The sequence below is a fragment of the Rattus norvegicus genome, chromosome 2 (genome assembly GCF_036323735.1).
Source record: "Rattus norvegicus strain BN/NHsdMcwi chromosome 2, GRCr8, whole genome shotgun sequence".
NCBI classification, from domain to species: Eukaryota; Metazoa; Chordata; class Mammalia; order Rodentia; family Muridae; genus Rattus; species Rattus norvegicus.
Window position 1 is genome coordinate 234,317,381 of NC_086020.1, and position 17,769 is coordinate 234,335,149.

General features: G+C 39.6%; 1 pseudogene across 1 annotated transcript in view; it reads right to left on the reverse strand.

Annotated features, from left to right (window-relative positions):
- Window positions 1-15,865, reverse strand: part of Gbp6-ps2 (guanylate binding protein 6, pseudogene 2) — a 30,763-nt pseudogene extending 14,898 nt beyond the window's left edge. Inside the window, exon 1 of the transcript XR_005501366.2 lies at window positions 15,547-15,865. The product of XR_005501366.2 is annotated as a guanylate binding protein 6, pseudogene 2 (transcript). The remainder of the gene's footprint in view (window positions 1-15,546) is intronic.
- Between the last annotated feature and the right edge of the window lie 1,904 nt (window positions 15,866-17,769).

Here is a 17,769-nt window from a genome sequence, read left to right on the forward strand (position 1 = left end):
AATAACAAAAAAAAAACAGGATAGTGAAAACTATCCTCAACAATAAAGGACTTCAGGGGGAATCACTATCCCTGACCTCAAGCAGTATTACAGAGCAATAGTGATAAAAACTGTATGGTATTGGTACAGAGATAGGCAGACAGATCAATGTAACAGAATTGAAGACCCAAAAATGAACCCACACACCGCTGGTCACCAGAGGAAAAAAAAATGACACAATTTTCAACAAATGGTGCTAGTTCAGTTGGAGGCAGCATGTAGAAGAATGCAAATCAATCCATTCTTATCACTCTGTACAAAGCTTAAGTCCAAGTGGATCAAGGACCTCCACATCAAACCATATACACTCATACTAATAGGAGAAAAGGTAAAGAAGAGTCTGGATCACATGGGCCCTGGTGAAAATTTCCTGAACATTACAGCAAAGGTTTATGGTCTAAGATCAAGAATCAACAAATGAGAACTCATAAAACTGCCAAGTTTCAGTGAGGCAAAAGACACTGCCATTAGGACAAAATGGAAACCAACAGATTAGGAAAAGATATTTACCAATCCTACATCCGATAGAGGGCTAATATCCAAAATATGCAAAGAACTCAAGAAGTTAGACTCCAGAGAGCCAAATAACCCCATTAAGAAGTGGGGTAAATAGCTAAACAAAGAATTCACAGCTGAGGAATATTGAATGTTGGAGAAGCACCTAAAGAAATGTTCAACATCCTCAATCATCAGGAAAATGCAAACCAAAACAACCCTGAGATTCTACCTCACACCAGTTAGAATGTCTAAGGTCAAAAACTCAGTTGAAAATAGATACTGGCCAGGATGTGGAGAAAGAGGAACACTCCTCCATTATTGGTGGGATTGCAAACTGGTACAACCTCTCTGGAAATCAGTCTGGAGGTTCCTCAGAAAATTGGACATTCCAATACCTGAGGACCCAGCTATATCACTCCTGGGCATTTACCCAAAAGATCATCCAACATACAACAAAGACATGCACCACTATGTTCATAGCAGCCTTATTTATAATAGCCAAAATGTGGAAAGAACCCAGATGCCCTTCAACAGAGGAATTGATTCAAAAAATGTGGTACATCTACACAATGGAGTGCTAATCTGCTATAAAAAACAATGACTTCATGAAATTCATAGGCAAATGGAATGGACTAGAAAATATCGTCCTAAGTGAGGTTATTCAAGAACAGAAAGACACACTTGGTATGCATTCACTGATAAGTGGGTATTAGCCAAAAAGCTCAAATTACCCAAGATGCAATCTACAGACCACAGGAAGCTCCAGAAGAAGGATGACCAAATGCAGATGCTCCCACTCCTTAAAAGGGGAAAATATTCATAGGAGGGGCTATGGAAGCAAAGTTTAGAGCAGTGACTCAAAGAAAGGACACTCAGAGCCTGACACACATGTGGCCCATGTATATACAGCCACCAAACCAGGTAAGATGGATGAAGCTAAGAAGTGCATGCTGATAGGAACTGGATATAGATCTCTCCTAAGAGACACAGACAAATCATGTCAAATACAGAGGTGAATGCTAGCAGCAAATCTTTGAACTGAGAACAGGACCACTGTTGGAGGAATTAGAGAAAGGATTGAAAAAGTTGAAGGGGATTGCAACCCCATAAGAACAACAATGCCAAACCCCCAGAGCTTGCAGGGACTAAAGCACTGCCCAAAGACTATACATTGACTGACCCATGGCTCCAACGGCATATGTAGCAAAGGATGTCCTTACTGGGCACCAATGGAAGGAGAAGCCATTGGTCCTGCCCAGGTTGGACCCTCAGTGTAGGGGAATGTCACGGGGCAGTAAAAGGAGGGTGAATGGGAACACCAGTATAGAAAAGAAGGGAAAGAGATTAGGGGACTTATGGACAGGAAACCAGGAAAGGGAATAACATTTGAAATGTTATACCCAATAAAAAATAAAGTACATTTCTCAATCAATTTGTCAATCACAGAGGCCCTTATGCTGCTGCCTCAGGAATGATATCAACACATGTTTGATGGAAACTGGCCATTCTGGACTAGAAACTCTTTCAAAATATGGAAGGTGTGAAGCAGGGCCCCAGAAAGAAGAGCATGAGAACCACCCCACAACAATGCTGTACGAACTTGGCGCACTGAGGAAACTTCAGGGACTCTGGAGAGGTGGAATGTTACAGGCTCAGAACCAAAGTCTCTTTGCTACCTTAGACTTGCCATCACGTTTATCAGCCACTCCTGTGTTTGACCTAACACCCTTTAATTGGGGAAGATAATTTTGGAACACACAAGCAAAACCCTGACTTCCACCCACCCAAAGAGTAAGCAGTTGTCAGAGAGCATCCAGGACGATGGCTAAGCTTTCCTTACTGTGTTGCCTGACACCTCCAGCCTACCTGAAATCACCTACCTCATGTTTCCAGCAGTATTTTTAAAAGTGTCTTCATCTATGAATTTATTTGCTGGGGTATAAAACTTTATGAAACTGTTACTGTTAGCAGTTTGTCTAGGCTCTACCCCACAGTTACCTGGCAACAGTCAGGTGTGCCTGCCTCACACAAAAAGGGGCTGCTCACTCCTCCTTGGTCTCTCTTGCCTTCTTGCTCTCCTTCTGGTCTCTGCCTCCTGCTCCCACTCTTTCCCCATTCCCCAACTCTCTCTCTCCACATGCTCATGGCCAGCCTCTACTCTCTCTCTCTCTCTCTCTCTCTCTCTCTCTCTCTCTCTCTCTCTCTCTCTCGACTCTATTCTATACTATCCCATGGTGGGGCTGGTCCTTCAGAGGGAAGGGACAGGCCCACAGAGTCAGTCCCTTCCCTTACACCTTACCACACCACCAAACATATTCCTTCTCTTTTTTTATGAAACACAACAAATAGGATTATCATCATCTTCATTATTTGACTGTGCTTAGTACTAAGTGCATTATACATCTCATTTTAGTAATCTTACTTTATTTACAACTTAGAATCCTGATATTCAACTATTTTCAATGTTTAAGATAAATAGGCTCCCAAACCCTGTGGGAGAGAGAGCTGAACACCCAGAAGTGCAGGCAATCCCGAAACTGCAGGGCAGGACAGACTGCCACTTCTGCCAACCTTTGCCCACATCCCTGACCCAAGAGGAAACTGCATAGTGCCTCTAAACACAGGAATATAGGAGCAGTCAGCCGCAGGAGCTGAGTGGTCCAGATCTGGGTCCAGATTTGAACTGAACTGGTCAAACAGCGCCTGTACCCAAATCTTATGGTGGAAAGAGCTAGAACCTCAGAGGTGTAGACACTCCTGAAAACTCAGAGGAGACTACTCTCTGCTCACATTCCTGACTCGAGGAAGATGCCTAGTGCCATTTCTGCACCCTGTGCAAAGGGATCTAGGAGCAGTCAGGGTAGGACCCTTCTGGTTGCTTCCCTCACAGAGAGCTGAAAGCCAGCTGCCAGGATCAACTACAAGCCTGAGAGCAGAACAATATGTTCACATAACTGGCTGAAAGAAAACAGGAGAAAGATCTACAGGAATACTGACACACAGGCCCACAGGAGGGTCAAGCCACCATCAGAAACAGCAAGACTAACTAATACCAGAGACAACCTGAGGACAAGTGGCAAGTGCATGAAACCAAGCAACAGAAACCAAGACTACTTGGGATCATCAGAGCCCAATTCTCCCACCAAAGCAAACACCGGGTATCCAAACACATCAGAAAAGCAAGATCTAGGTTGAAAATCACATTTTTATAATGATGATGGAAGACTTTAAGAAGGTCATAAATAACTCCCTTAAGGAAATACAGGACAAATAAACAAGTAGAAGCCCTTAAAGAGGAAACACAAATCCCTTAAAGAACTACAGGAAAACACAACCAAACAGGAGAAGGAAATGAACAAAACTATTCAGGAGATAAAAATGGAAAGAGAAACAATAAAGACAGCACAAAGAGAGAAAACCCTGGGGATAGAAAACCTAGAGAAGAGATCAGAAATAATAGAAGAGAGCATCACCAACAGAAAACAAGACATAGAGGAGAGAATCTCAGGCGCAGAAGATACCATAGAAAACACCGACACAACTGTCAAAGATAATGTAAAACAGAAAAAGCTCCTAGCCCAAAACATACAGGAAATCCAGGACAATAGGAGAAGATCAAACCTAAGGATAATAGGTAAAGAAGAGAGTGAAGACTTCTCAACTTAAAGGGCCAGGAAATATCTTCAACAAAATGAAAGAAGAAAACTTCCCTAACCTAAAGAAAGAAATGCCAATAAACATACAATAAGCCTACAGAACTCCAAATAGATTGGACCAGAAGAGAAATTCCTCATGATATATAATAATCAAAGCATCAAATGCACAAAACAAAGAAAGAATATAAAAAGCATTAAGGGAAAAATGTCAAGTAACATATAAAGGCAGACCTATCAGAATTACACCAGAATGGCAAGCTGGATTAGCCATTCTAATATTGAATAAAATTGACATTCAATCAAAAGTCATCAAAAAAGATAAGGAAGGACATTTCATACTCATCAAAGGAAAACTACACTAAGATGAACTCTCAATCCTAAATATCTATGATCCAAATACAAGGGCACCTACAGGCATAAAAGAAACCTTCTAAAGCTCAAAGCACACATTGCACCTCACACAATAATAGTAGGAGATTTCAACACCCCACTCTCATCAATGGACAGGTCATAGAAACAGAAATTAAACAGAGACATAGACAGACTAAGAGAAGTTATGAACCAAATGGATTTAACAGATGTTTATAGAACATTCCATCTTTAAAAAACATTCCATCTTTCCTTCTTACCACCTCATGATACCTTCTCCAAAACTGACCATATAATTGGCCACGAAACAGGCCTCAACAGTTACAGAAAGATTGAAATAATCCCATTCATCCAATCAGATCACCACATATTAAGGCTGGTCTTCAATAACAAAAATAAGGAAAGAACGCCCAAATATAAATGGAAGTTGATCGATGCTCTACTCAATGACAACTTGGTCAAGGAAGAAATAAAGAAAGAAATTAAAGACTTCTTAGAATTTCATGAAAATGAAGGTACAACATACCCAAACTTATGGGACACAATGAAAGTGGTGCTAAGAGGAAAACTCATAGCTCTGAGTGCCTGCAGAAAGAAACAGGAGAGAGCATATATCAGCAGCTTGACAGCACACCTAAAAGCTCTAGAACAAAAAGAACCAAATACACCCAAGAGGTGTAGAAGGCAGGAAATAGTCAAACTCGGGGCTGAAATCAACCAAGTAGAAACAAAAAAGATTATACCAAGAATCAACAGAACCGAAAGCTAGTTCTTTGAAAAAATCAACAAGATAGATAAACCCTTATCCAGAAAAACAAGAGGGCACAAAGAGTCTTCCCAAATTTACAAAATCAGAAAGGAAAAGGGAGACATAACAACAGAATCTGAGGAAATTTTAAAAATCATCAGACCCTACTACAAAAGCCTATATTCAACAAAACTTGAGATTCTGGACGAAATGGACAATTTTCTAGACAAATACCAGGTACCAAAGTTAAATCAGATAAACCATCTTAACAACTCTATAACTCCTAAAGAAATAGAAGCAGTCATTCAAAGTCTCCCAATCAAAAAAGATCCCAGGACGAGATGGGTTTAGTACAGAATTCTATCAGAGCTTCATAGAAGACCTCATACCAATACTGTCCAAATAATTCAACAAAATAGACAGACAGAGCACTTCTAAATTCCTTCTATGAAGCCACAATCACTCTTATACCCAAACCACACAAAGACCCCACAAAGAAAGAGAATTTCAGATCAATTTCCCTTATGAATATTGACTAAAAAATACTCAATAAAATCCTTGCAAACCGAATCCAAGAATACATCAAAATGATCATTCACCATGATCAAGTAGGCTTCATCCCATGGGTGCAGGGATTGTTCAATATACAGAAAACCATCAACGTAATCCACTATATAAACAAATTGAAAGATAAAATCCACATACATGATCATTTCATTAGATGCTGAGAAAGCATTTGACAAAATTCAACACTCCTTCATGATAAAAGCCCTAGAAAGAACAGGAATTCAAGCCCCATACCTAAACACAGTAAAAGCCATATACAGCAAACCAGAGGCTAATACTAAACTAAATGGAGAGAAACTTGAAGCAATCCCTCTAAAATCAGGGACTAGACAAGGCTGCCCACTCTCTCCCTACTTATTCAATATAGTACTCGAAGTCCTAGCCATAATAATCAGACAATGAAAGGAGGTCAGAGGGATACGAATTGGAAGGGAAGAAATCAAAATATTTGCAGATGATATGATAGTATACATAAGTGACCCCAAAAGTTCCACCAGAGAACTACTTAACCTGATAAACAACTTCAGCAAAGTGTCGGGGTATAAAATTAATTCAAACAAATCAGTAGCCTTCTACTCACAGGATAAACAGGCTGAGAAAGAAATTAGGGAATGACACCCTTCAAAATAGTCCCAAATAATATAAAATTCCTCGATGTGACATTAACCAATCAAGTGAAAGTTCTGTATTATAAGAACTACATGTCTCTGAAGAAAGAAATTGAAGAAGATCTCAGAAGATGGAAAGATCTCCCATGCTAATGGATTGGCAGGATTAATATAGTAAAAATGTGCATTTTACCAAAAGCAATCCACAGATTTAATGAATTCCTCAACAAAATTCCAGTTCAATTCTTCACACAGTTAGAAAGAACAATTTGCAAATTCATTTTGAATAACAAGAAACGCAGAATAGTTAAAATTATACTCAACAATAAAAGGACTTCTGGGAAAATCACCATCCCTGACCTCAAGCAATATTACAGAGCAATAGTCATAAAAACTGTATGATACTGGTACAGAGACAGGCACATAGACAAGTGGAATAGAATTGACGACCCAGAAATGAACCCACACACCTATGGTCACTTGATTTTTGACAAAGGAGACAAAAGCATCCAATGGAAAAAAAGATCGCATTTTCAACAAATGGTGCTGGTTCATCTGGAAGTCAGCATGTAGAAGAATGCAGATCGATCCATTCTTATCACCATGTACAAAGCTTAAATCCAAGTGGATCAAGGACCTCCACATCAAACCAGATACACTCAAACAATAGAAGAAAAACATGGAAAAGAGTCTCGATCACATGAGCACTGGGGAACTTTTCCTGAACAAAACACCAATGGCTTATGCTCTAAGATCAAGAATCGACAAATAGGATCTCATAAAACTGCAAAGCTTCTGTAAGGCAAAGGACACTGTGGTTAGGACAAAATGGCAACCAACAGATTGGGAAAAGATCTTTACCAATCCTACAACAGATAGAGGGCTAATACCCAAGAATATCTATTAGAAGTAAGAGCTGTGCTCTTTTGGTCATCGGAGATGTTAAGTGCCAGAGCAGTGTTCTGAAGCTTACTCAGCTACACAGGACAGTAACAAAAATGGGGCTGGGTCTGAGTTAACACCCCAAATGCACAGTTCAAAGCAACTGTGACCAGAAGTCTAAAAACATGGCACCAGGTCAAGGTCTTGAAGAATTTATTCAGATAAAAGAGCTATTTCCTGTGGCCCACTTTTAGGTTTCCTGTTTTATATATTTCTGTTTAGTAGAAGAACAAAAAGAGAAGCGAGGAAGAGAGGAGGATGCAGAGATAAGAGCTAACAGTGCAGAGAGAGAAGTTGATGAATGAGGCTGGTACCTGGCCAGAAACTCAAGGGAGGTCTTTTCAGGAACAACTTTCTGAAGGCCTGAGTTTGTGAGAGACAAGGTAAGCACAGACACTACTCTTAGTCCCACACTGCAGGGGCTTCAGTAGAGGAACTCTTTAGTGAAACACAGGTTTGAATCCTGCAGGTGAGAGGTAAGGTCTGGGCACCAGGAATGAGTCTGTCCAATGAAGAGAGAAGTCACTCAGAAGCCAGTTATCCTGGTATTCAGCTTTCCCTCTGAGTTCCAGAGTTTTCATTCTGCCTCCACAGTGTCAGTGGCTGTTTGCCTCTCACTGTTTTTAATTTTGTATTATTTACATTTTTCATGTCTCCTCTTCATGGAAAACACATGAGCAGTCTTTCCGGTTGCTTAGATGCAGTATGAGAAGGACAGAGCAAGTCCAGTCACTGTCCATGGTCACTTAATTGTGTCCCCATTCAGCAGACACCATGTGAACATAGGGAAGGCCAAGCCTAGCTGTTTCAGAGTTCCAGCTGAATGCAGCCCAGTCTGGCACTCAAGGACGTTCTGCATTTACAATACCCACTCCTGATATCTGATTCTGTCCCTTGGTTCATGTTCAGCTGCTAGTTATCCAATATAAAACCTTCTCATCCCCTTCCAGGTATTATAGACCCCATGTCACTGATCAGAACTACCCAGAACTAGAAGAGCTCTGGGAAAAGATGTGAGCTTTCTTGCCTGTTCTTGCTGTTCATGGTAGAAGGACTGGCTTCCTTACTGGTCTCTTTTTTCCTTCTACAAGGTTGAGACATTTTGTGAAAGTAATAAAGTAAATGTACAACATTCTGAGTGTGTGAGAAGGATATGAAAATGAAACTGGTTGGTTCACAGCAGTGAATCAACAACCATGAAAGTCAGCTCTGGAGCTGAGGTAGTGGGAGGGCTTGGAGGGACTTCTCGGACAGAACTGTCAAACATTTGCCTGTAAGAGACCTTTGTAACCACCTGCTGTTTGAAAACTGTTCAGTACATATGCACACATTTTATATAAGCAATGACTCTGAAAGTTGGGGGCCCCGTGTAATTGTCTGAGATGAAGAAGACAGATATTATTCTTTAAATCTTGTTACTTAAAATAATCTCCTCATGTGGGTGGTTCTTCTAACCACTAGTTAATGGAACTAGTTAATGAGAGAAAGGGCAGGTTTGCCATCCTCCTGAACCCACAAAACCTTGTACTGCATAGGAGGAGTATTATTGTAAGGTGTTTTGGGATAGTAAAGGTGGCTTTATATGGATTTTTCCTACTTAATTTATAATTTAATTTAAATTCTTTATCCTTCCTTAACCATTTAACTTCCTTCTTTTATTTACTTCAAAATAATCTATTATCTATCTATCTATCTATCTATCTATCTATCTATTTTGCAGAGAAATTACCAAAATTCTTTGCAAAATGGTTTGATTCATGTTAAACCTGTATTTTCTCAGAAAAGATAGCTAAGTCTGTTCCTAATAAGGTTTTCCTATGAGTGTGATAAGAATTGGAGAAATCTGTCACTTAAGCCCAGCCTGCATCTTCTTATGGCTGCTTCTCTGTCACAGAAACCCTGCTACTGCTGAGTGTTCCTCTAGGATTTGGAGATGACTAGTGTGTCTCCAAAAGGCCATACTTTGGAATCTTGATTCACAGTGTGGTGTTGGAAAGAGATAGTATGAGACTTTAAAGCATAAAGCCTAGTTGGAAGCCATTACTGGCCGCTCCAGGATCTTCATGTCTTTCTCTTTACCTTGTGACGTTCCCTTTCCTTAGTCAATCCCACCATGATTGAGTCCATGGGGCTGTCTGATCTTGGACCTCAGCCACACAGCTGAGGTATACAAGTGTTTCTGCTTTACAAAGCACCCACTGCTTTGTGTTAGTAATGGAAAAATAGGCACAGTCAACAAACTGAGGCTCCTCTTTATTCTTCTGCCAAGCAATGACTTATAATTTTTGATACTACTTCCTTATAAACACTTACTCTGTGTGTTATTCTCAGATATAATACCACTTTCATTTTAAACTGTTTATTTTTTTCTAATCTAGCTATAGGGTTATCACTTTTTTGATCTTTTCCAAAACCTAGGACTGGTGATCTCTAATGTCTGATCATACATCTCTGCTGCAGTCTTTATCAATCCTGCCCCCAAAGTTTAATTTGTTCTTCTTTTTGGTTTTTTTTTTTTATTTTAAAACTTTTCTTTTTTAAGTGTTTTGAGGAGCATATAACAGAAGGCTGGCAGAAACCAAAAAGCAACTACAGAGGCAAGGGTTCTAAAAGCAAGACTGGATATAGTGCTGAGATTAGGCAACTGGAAGTTTGGCTGTGTGGGGACCACAGAAGCTGAAGAAGCTTGTTTCCATCCCTAAAGAACCTGAATTCTGAGTTCTCTGTGAGCTATACTCTTATGGATACCAGAGCAAATGATGCTGCACAGCAGAATGAACTCTACAGAGAATTCAACTCAAGACAGAGTACTTTTCCTCTTAGGTCACACATGTTAAACTATAATGTTAGTTACTACAGTTGACTTCCCTGCCCCCCACCTGAATACAAATTCAACAGAAGACAACACCCAAAGAAGATTCATATTAAAGCAAACAAGCAAACAAAAAAAAAAACAGCGGAAAAATAGAACAGTGAGAAACCAGAGCATGCATACTTCTGGCAAATACAAAAAACACAGCAAAGACACACACACACACACACACACACACACACACACACACACACACGCTCACACACACGGGCCCACACATTAGATTTGTTGCTGTGAAAAAACTTAAGGGGCCAGGAAAGCATGTCTTGAAAAATTCCAAGTCTTAAAAGTAATCAAGATGGGAATATTCAGAAAATAATTTATTAAAGTAAGTGAAAAAATAAAAGTTTTGCAAGAAAAACAAGTTAAAATCATTCATGACATCTAAACTAGAACTTCAGAAAATTCTTAAAGGAGTACTTTACAGAGAAGGATAAGGAAATAGAGAAGCAGGAAGAAGAGGAAGAGGAGGAGGAGAAGAGGAGGCGGAGGAGGAGGGGGAGAAGAGGAGGAGGAGGAGGAGGGGGAGGAAGGGGAAGGGGAAGAAGGAGGAAGTTTCCTGCATAAGTCATAATGCAATCCACAAATTCATGGATGGCTAGATGGAGGACAGACAAAAGGAGGAACAAATCTTATCAAACACAGCAAACCAGAAAATATCAAGTGATACCAGGAGAGGAAAAAAGAAGTAACAATGAGACATACAACTGGAACAATAATCGGAAATTCATAAACAATAGCAAAATCTTCTGAGGCATAGCTCTGAATACAAATACCCTTAACTCACCAATTAAAAGACAGGCTACTGGACTATGAACAACATGAACAAACTACCTGTTGTCTTCAAGAAATACACATATCTGAAAAGACACCCATAACCTGAGACCCAATGGGTAGAAATCAAACTAAGTAAATGCTATGTGCAAACAAGTTGATGTAGCAATTCTCATACCTGTAAAGTATACTTTAAACCAAACACAATCAGAAGAGATAGAATTAGCTACTACATATCATTGAAGGAACAGTTCATCAAAAGGACATAAGAATTATAAATATTCCACAAATTGTGTTCACTTGATTTCAGAACACAAACACTAGATGATTGTAAGAGTCTAGAAACAATAACTACAGGAGAACTCAGAATATTTAAGTAAGGACTCCAAATAAAAACTCACAAAGCAAACCTCAAAACGAAATTACTGAACAGATAAACCGGACTTGAAAAGCCATGACAGAAAATTCCACCAGATAGGAAATACAATCTGAACTTGGCTTCTAACCAGATCTTCCCCTTCAGTAGGGCAGAGTGCTAATTCCTAGCACCCACTCAATCCTTATCCCTTGCTTCCTCCTATGGGATTCAGACCCTGGTTTTGATTGGTTAAAGGGTTTCAGGATTAAGAATGGTGTCTCAGTTTGCTTTCCCTGCCACCTGCTCATCTCTCAGACAACTGTTCCCACACTCTGGATACCTTTCCTCTCAATTTCTGCTGTTAGCCTCCCTTCCTGTTTTAATAATTGGCTCCTCTCCTATATGTTTCCATCCTCTGTTTTCTCCACTCCTTCTTTCCTCTTCTTTTCACTTTTTCCTACCTCTCCTCTACTAAGTGGAAAACCAAAAGAAAACGAAGTAAAGATGTATAGGAGGAAGTAAGGTATTTCCTGTGAACTCTTCCTCTCTAGCACTCTTGGTCTGCTTTCTGCTTTCTTACTAATTACATCACAGTTGCTTTAAGCAACATCCAATATTTGAAGTGGTGCCTTCACATCCTGTCTGTGTTTAAGTTCATTTGGTGTGTAGCTAAAGAAGCTTATAGTAATTATATCCCAACTGCAAATCCCTCTCCCTATACTCCTCCCTCTCTCTCTCTCTCCCCTACTTTCTGTCTTCTCCAGGTCCTGATCTTCTGTTTCTTTTCAGAAAAGAGCAGGCTTCCCAGGGGTCTCAACTGAATACAGTGTACCAAGTTATAATACAACTAGGCACTGCTGTATTATAACACAACTCATATCAAGGCTGGATATGACAACTCAGAAGGAGGAAAAGGAATCCAACAGTAGGCAAAAGTGTCAGAGTCTCCCCCATTCTCGCTGTTAGGAGTCTCTCAATAACTAAGTTACACAGCTATAAAATATGGAGAGGAGCTAAGCCAGTCTCCCTGACTGTGTCTTCAGTCTCTGTGAGCCCCTATGAGTCTTGCTTAGTTGATTCTTTTAGGCCCTGTTTTCATGGTATTCTCAACCCTTCTGGTTTCAACAGTCCTTCCTCAAGCTTCCTGGTGGTTTCCTTTCTGAATCCACCAAATGATTGGCTGCATCTGTTCCTATCAGTTATTGGATGATGCTTCTCTGCTGATGATTGAACTAGGCTAAAAATTATAACTAGAGCAGAATATCATTAGGAATCATTTCATTGACTTTTGTTTTTAATAAATAAATTAATTAATTAATTTAGTTATTTGCCAGTAGTATTTGGTTCTTTATTGGGTCTCTGTGCTATCAAGCCTCTGACTCCTGACCACATAGGCAGTGTCCGGCATATGCTCCCTCTTGTGATATGGATGTCAAATTGGACTGGTCACTGGTTGGCCTTTCCCATAAGTTCTGAGCTACCATTACCTCAAGTACATCTTGTAAGCAGGACAAATTGTAGGTCAAAGTTTTGGAGGCTGTGGATTTTTAGTTATTTATATATTTTTGGTACAATTAGTATTGCCTTAGTCAGTTTACATCGTATTGTGTTCTTAACCAATATGGTGGTAAACATGGCAAGTACTCTTTCTTAACCTTACTAAAGAGAAGAACGCCCAGCCACATGGCTGCTTCCATTCTGCTGAGGTCATCAGCCAAGATGGAGGCAAGTCACATGGTTGTTATTTTTAAAACATCTATTTTCCTAACCAGAGAGGAACATAAGCTACATATACACTATGCTGAAGTAGATTCATTTTTCTAAACAAGAATTGAATCCAAGTTACAGTTATGGTATGCATAGATTTTTCTAGCTATCATCCTTTTTTTATAAGTTTAAGTTAACTTTCTGTTACAGATTTTACAGATTTATTTTAATCATACCCAGTGAACTTACAAATCCTGATGTAAAGAGTTTATACAATAAAAATATCATATTTATTGAGAGCAGAAAAAATCATAAATGTAAAAGATTTTCACAAGTGAAAATTAGAAAAACTTTAGATATTAGAGACTTTCATAAATGTAAAGCAGAGACAGTGTAGATATAAGAAATTTGGGGATCTTTTGTATGTGTAGTGGCATGAGTTCTAATCATATGAGAATTTGAAAATCAAGTGTGCCATTTATTGGTCATTGATTGATTGCACTGACACCAAGCCCTTTGCAGTAAGATAGCAAGGATTTAATAATATCTCTGAGTCCAAGAAGGAAAACGGAAAAGGTTTAAGGCAAAACTCTACTGGCTTGAAGTTTCCAATAACTGGAGAGAAGAGTCTTATCAGAAATATGTGGGGTTGGGGATTTAGCTCACCGGTAGAGCGCTTGCCTAGGAAGCGCAAGGCCCTGGGTTCGGTCCCCAGCTCCGAAAAAAAGAACCAAAAAAAAAAAAAGAAAGAAAGAAAGAAATATGTCCATGTATTGAACATTTGGGGCATATGGTAGCAGAGCCAGAGAGACCAAGTGATGCCCTGAATCACAGTTCAGAAACATAGTAGATGCCTCCATCTACTATGGAAGAAGAGGCTGAAGACCTTAGCATGTGGGATAGAATATGGGTGGTAAAAGCCAGCAGAAACAAATGATCAATACATACCTTACAAATCATATTAGCAGTTTGGTTTGATTATGAGGTTGGGCCCATTGAAAAGGGTTCATTTATGTCCCAGGGAGTGGGTTTGACATCAGAAATATAAAGTGAGGACATGACTACTTCAAGGTATGACTTAGAAGGAGGATTTGTTGAAATACGATGGAGAGAATACATCAAGGGGCATCTGGAAGAGTCCAGAGCAGAAAGAGAAAGCAATAGACCAAATTGGGGGCAGAGAGAGCAAGTAAGGAAGGAGAGAGAGAGAGAGAGAGAGAGAGAGAGAGAGAGAGAGAGAGAGAGAGAGAATGGAAAGAGGAAAGAGAGCTAAAAAGGAGAATAACAAGCAAATCATGGGAGAGGAGGAAGACAGAAGAGGCAAAGAGGACCAAGAAAGACAGAGCCAAGAGAGAGTGACCCAAGAGTGTACATGGTTAAAATGGCAGTGTTATATTGGAATAAGAAGCTCAAGGAAGGAAAACCTATGAGCTGGAGAAGTTTAAGTAGGGGACAGGGTGAGAAGAGGAGCTAAGTGTAGAGGGAGCCTGGAGCCAGTAGACACTTTGGGACTGTGCCACGGTTGGCCATTTGTCAGTTTCTTTTGGACCTGACACCTTCCTCCACTCTCCTGAGTTTCAGTTTCTTTTTCCTCACTCCAGGGGCTGTTTTCGTGGCATCTGGCTTTACTATTTTTAATCTTGTTTTTGAAAGAACATATCCATGTTCCTCTCAATTTCTAACCTGCAGTTTGGCTGAACTGAGCAAATTCCTTCCATGACAATGAAATCCATGTCCCTTAAAAACTGCAAGCTTTAAGAAAAAACATTCTGAAGACATTTTCAACTTTCAGCTTTAGCCAAACATCTACCAGACACAAACTGAGCCTTTAGGGATATAGCTAGGTAATGCTGAGATATATCTGAACTCCATCTCAGCATGGACTCTATCAGATTGTGTCATAATTTTTGCAAGGAATGAGCTGAGTCTTGTGACTCCCTACATGGACCTCTTCAAATACAACTCTTGAAATACAAGTCTCTTTGGAGTGGGAGAGAGTTGTTTTGTTGGGAAAGTCAATCTCTTTATTTGTTATTTATTTTGCATTTTAAAAATAAATGAATATTTATTTATTCAGTTTCCCCATGGGAGTCTCTGTTTCATATGAAAAGAAAATCCCATTAGAAAAGGTTGACTTGTGTACTTCTATGAAAACAAGAGGCTCACAACAAGGTTCTCACAGCAAATTCTCACACCTGGAAGCACAAATACCCAGCTACGCCATAGTGAGAGAAATGGCTAACTACAGTCATCACTAAACAAAGTATCAGAAGTCCAAACAGGATGTCATTGTCACACCTTATTTTAGAAGTGCAGTTTACTTGATGCTGTGGTTCTTACCTATAGGTTTATGGGATTCTCTTCTAAGTCTAGTACCCTGCATTAGTAAGAAGGTGAGAAGTTCTTACCTGCTTTTCTTCTCCACTGAGAAGGAGGATTTGCACTAGTAAGAGGGAGGACTTCCACCACTGCTTGTCTCTGTCTGCTCTTCTTTTAGCTCTGAAGTCCTTCAGAGATCTGAATCACAGAAGAAAACATGTGAAGAACTGCTCTCTCCATGGAACTAAAAATACCCAGAGCTGTTAATGGATAGCCATGAAAAGATTGCTGGAAATATTGCCAGAAAACTGAGTGTCCGAACCTGATATCTTGACCCGAACAGTTTCAGTTTTGGAAGATACTTCAGAAAGTGAATATTTATAGCAGTCTAAGAAGGCTAGATCTGTCATTCTGAAGTTGAATTGTCAAAATAGGTACATATAAGTTGTCTGGGTGGTTACATTAAACATGCAGCAAGTGTGTCAAAGCCCATGTCATACACATAGCATCTAATCCAACCCCTGGCAAGTAAGTACTTACTACATTCTTGGAAGAAGTTCCTGGTAGAATACAGTTGTTCTAGCTCAATGCATTACAAACATTTTCTTGTGGTTTTATAGAAACTGAGGCACAGAAAGAAAATCAAATTCTGTTTTTGTCAGGAAATTATGTCTGGATTCTCAGTCTTCTGGCAACTCTCTCTTCTCTTTTCTTCTCTTCTCTTCTCTTCTCTTCTCTTCACTTCTCTTCTCTATTTGCTTCTGTCTTATTCATCCTTCAACTCTTCCTTTCTTTTTTCCCCTTTGGTTCAAATTTAAAACCAATAAAACCAGACCCAAAACCTGCCCACAAAGAGTTGGTCTCCCAGGAGTGCTCTCACTCCTAAGCCCACAAGTGAGAAACCACTTTTGCTCCACTGACTCTCCAAGGAAAGACCCACTAGGAATGCACGGGGTGCAGGAGCCACAAAGTGACCTGGGACAGGACCTTTCTGGTCTCCATCTATTCACAGAGCTAAGGCTGTCCCACATCCCTCTGGACCAAAACATGCCTGGAAAGACCTGGTCAACCAGGAGTGCTCTCACTCCTAAGATCACAGGCTCACACGACCACAGAAGGACAAGCTCCGGTCAGAGAAAGCAAGACCAATTTGCATCAGTGATAACCAGATGGTGAGAGGCAAGCACAGGAATCTAAGCAACAGAAACCAATACTATTTGGCATTATCAGAACCCAGTTGTCCCACCACAGCAAGTAATAGATATCCCAACATGCCACAAAAGCAAGATTTGGATTCAAAGTCACATTTCATGATAAAGTTAGAAGACTTTAAGGACATGAAGAACTCCATGAAAGAAATACAAGACAGCACAGGTAAACAAGTAAAAGCCCTTAAAGAAGAAACACAGAAATTCACTAAAGAGTTACAGGAAAACACAATGAAACAGGTGAAGGAATTGAACAAAATCATCCAGGATCTAAAAATGGAAATAAAAAGAATACAGAAATCACAAAGAGAGACAACCCTGGAGATAGAAAACCTAGGAAAGAGACAAGGTGTCATAGACACAAGAATCACCAACAGAATACAAGGGAGACTCTCAGGGGCAGAAGATACCATAAAAAATTGACAAAATTGAGAAAAATGCAAAAAGAAAAAGCTCCTAACCCGAAACATCCAGGAAATTCAGGACACAATGAGAAGATCAAACCTAAGGATAATAGGCTTAGAGGAAAGTGAAGATTCCCAACTTAAAGAGCCAGTAATATCATCAACAAAATTATAGGAGAAAATTTACCTAACCTAAAAAAAGGGATGCCCAGGAGCATACAAGAAGCATACAGAACTCCAAATACTTTGGACCAGAAAAGAAATTTCTCCCATCACATAATACTCAAAACACCAAATACACAAAACAAGGAAAAATATTAAAAGCAGTAAGGGAAAAAGGCCAAGTAACATATAAAGGCAGACCTATCAGAATTACACCAGACTTCTCAACAGAGACTATGAAAGCCGGAAGATCCTGAGCAGATGTCATACAGACCCTGCGAGAACACAAATGCCAGCCCAGGCTACTATAACTAGAAAAACTCTCAATTACCATAGATTGAGAAATCAAGATATTCCATGACAAAACCAAAATTACACAATATCTTTCCCTACAAAGTATAATAGATGAAAAACTCCAACACAAGGAGGGAAACTACACCCTAGAAAAGACAAGAAAGTAATCTTCTTGCAAGATACCCAAAAGAAGATAGCCACACAAACATAATTCTACCTCTAACATCAAAAATAACAGGAAACA